Source organism: Tarenaya hassleriana, unplaced genomic scaffold (genome assembly GCF_000463585.1).
Source record: "Tarenaya hassleriana unplaced genomic scaffold, ASM46358v1 Cleome173, whole genome shotgun sequence".
In the NCBI taxonomy this organism is placed as follows: Eukaryota; Viridiplantae; Streptophyta; class Magnoliopsida; order Brassicales; family Cleomaceae; genus Tarenaya; species Tarenaya hassleriana.
The window spans coordinates 32,129-35,071 of record NW_010965149.1 but is presented as its reverse complement, the minus strand read 5'-3'; positions in this window follow the sequence as shown (position 1 = coordinate 35,071).

The following is a 2,943-nucleotide window of genomic DNA, read 5'->3' as shown; positions in this document are numbered from 1 at the left end:
TGTAGAAATGTGTGGCCGCACTATAGACGAACGTCGTCTATTTCAGACAGTCGAACTCAGTGAACGAGAAAGCAGTCGAATCAGATAAGGTGGCTTGTCCATGCCTTATATTCGACTGTAGCAACAGAAACAGATGGAACCCAAGTTCCTCAAATTCAAAAAGAACTTTATACAGAGAAATCTCCAGAAACCAGTCACGAAAACGAAAGAAATGAAGCCGAGGGAGAGAGAATGGAGGAGATCGAGCGAACAGAGAGCCAAACAGATTCGTCTGCAAATCCAGAGATCTCTGAGGAAGAGAACGAGAAGCAGCAGCTACGGACTGAGGAGGAAATCAGAGGCGAAGGGAAGGAGAAGAGCAAGGAGATGCTGGAGAGGATGATGGAGGAAAACGAGAGGATGATGGAGATGATGGCGCAGCTGTTCGATCGGAACGAGTTGCAGACTCGGCTACTGAGTTCACTGTCGCAGCGAGTCGAGCAGCTGGAGAAGGCATTCGTCTACGATAGGCTCCGCCGTAAGAAGAGGAGGAACGCGGCGGCGACGAAGCTGGAGTCGCCGGAGGGGAAGAAACCCGGTCGAGGGTAGAGAGGAACCTCGTGGTTTCCGTTCATTTGTGTATTTAAGATCTCAGTTTGTTTGGGCTTCGTATTGGGTCATGTTTTGAGCCACGTGATAAAATAAAAAATATGTATCGGGCATGTCAAATTTGAATTTTTTTTGGAATGAAACTATATAATATTGGGTTGCCAAAAAAAATAGTAACATTAAATTATATATTATATTGGAGGAATTTTTGACTGAGTTTGGTCTAATATCATATTTTATTTAACTAATATCATATTTTATTTAACTAACATTGGTCAATGCACGATATCATAAGGACCATTAAATATTTCTACTTTGCTTAAAATAATGTTTGGAACTGAAAATTGGCTAGCACGTGGGATAATTGGGAGAGAGTAGGGGGTGTCCATTTCGGATTTCGGTTCAGTTTTTGGTTATTTTGGTTATAAAAAATCATAATCGAATGATTATATGAATTAAATCGGTCCGGTTTCGATTCGGTTTTAGCATAAAAAAATTATAACAAACGGTTAAATTTGGATCGGTTCGATTCGATTATATTCGGTTATAAATAAACACTAATATATACGAAATAAATTACAAAAATCTTTAAAAACTTCGAATTATATTATAATATTAATATTAATCCTTTAAAATTATCAATTTAAACCAATATTAATCTTCCAAAATATTCAATCCAAATTTTAAATCACAAAATTTTCGAAAGTCTTCAAAATTTTCAACATTCGCCATTTTTTATCTTCATTTATTCTAAAACAAATATAACAAATTAATATATAATATATATAAAAATAAGATTTTAATCAAATAAAAAATTAACTTTTAATTATTTATAAATTAAAGGTTGAAATATCATTGAATGTATGAAAATTGAAAGTGAAATTGTAAAAACATCAAATAAAATATTTAGAATAAAACATTAAAATCTAAATAAACACTAATAACCGTTCGGTTAACCGCGGTTATTCGGTTATTAACCGAACCGAACCGAACCGAAATAGTTATTAAACTTTTTTAACTGATTCGATTATTAACAACGGTTCGATTCGGTTCGGTTATTCAGTTAATAACCGAATGACCACCCCTAGAAGAGAGAGAGGTATAGGGGAGTAAGTATGGTTTCACATGCATGGATGGATCATGGATGATTGAACACAAAATATTCTCCCCATGCTTCCTCTAATATTAAAATATAATTAATCATTCACATTAAACTATGTTTTGTTTTTTTGGGTAGTGTCTACGTTATTGTATGACATTTATTTGTTTAAAGTAAAACATTGAATTTTTAAATTTTGATAAAAAAAATATTAAACTTTTTCTTTTATCAAATAAACATTAAATTTTTTTAATTCAACAAAACAAATATTTAACTCTACTATGATTGTCAAAATAAACAAAACGACTGAGTGACACAAGGATATATGAATACGTAAGATTATTTTATTTTGTTTTTTTTTACAATCGAAGAAAGCTCATATATTTTTTTATCACTAAAATAGTTCATGTTTTTTTGATAATCGAAGAAAAATTCATATATTTTTTGGATTACTTAAAAAGTTTAATGTTTTTTTAGATTCGTTGAAAAAGTTTAATGTTTATTTGATAAAATGAAAATTTTAATATTTTTTTTTATCAAAATTAAAAAATTGAGTGTTTTTTTTTAATTTTCTCTTTTTTTCTTAATTGTAATCATTTTTATTTTTAATTGCCACTAAAATGATTTAACAAAAAATTACATGAATTGTGAACTGTGTTCACAAATATATAAGAAGAGAAAAAAGAGGAAAGATTATAACCAAACTTTTTTTTTGATAACGGAGGATCCCTAGCTACTACCATTCGGACGCGCTGACTAGGTAAACCTCCCGTCCGGGAGATTATTGTTGGTTCCCTGCGGGTTCCTAGCATGCGATCTCATCGATCTAGGGTTTGGATTCTAGGTTTCACGCAGCGGATGGAAAGATCTAAACCTAGCCAAATGTCACACAAAACCAATTGTGCAATAACCCGAAAAATCGTGTATATCGTCGTGGGATTCGAATACTTACCTCGTTCTTTCAAGATCTGGAAGTATCAATCGATCCAGGGCCTGTTTTAATCACAGAGAGTTGAAAGCACAACTCCTCTACACGTATCCACACCGGCGGGATGAATTCCAACACTTTGGAACGTATCTGCTAGGATTTGTGAAGAGAAAACGATGTCCTTGACTTGGAATCGATATTTCAATCACTAGAACTCAAAATCAAGCTTCTCTAAGCTCTAATGAGTGTCTTTGACGTCTGAGGTTCTTTTTCTAGGGTTTGTGGTGGCTCTCCTTATTAATTAGAATTGTCCAAAACCCTTAAAACG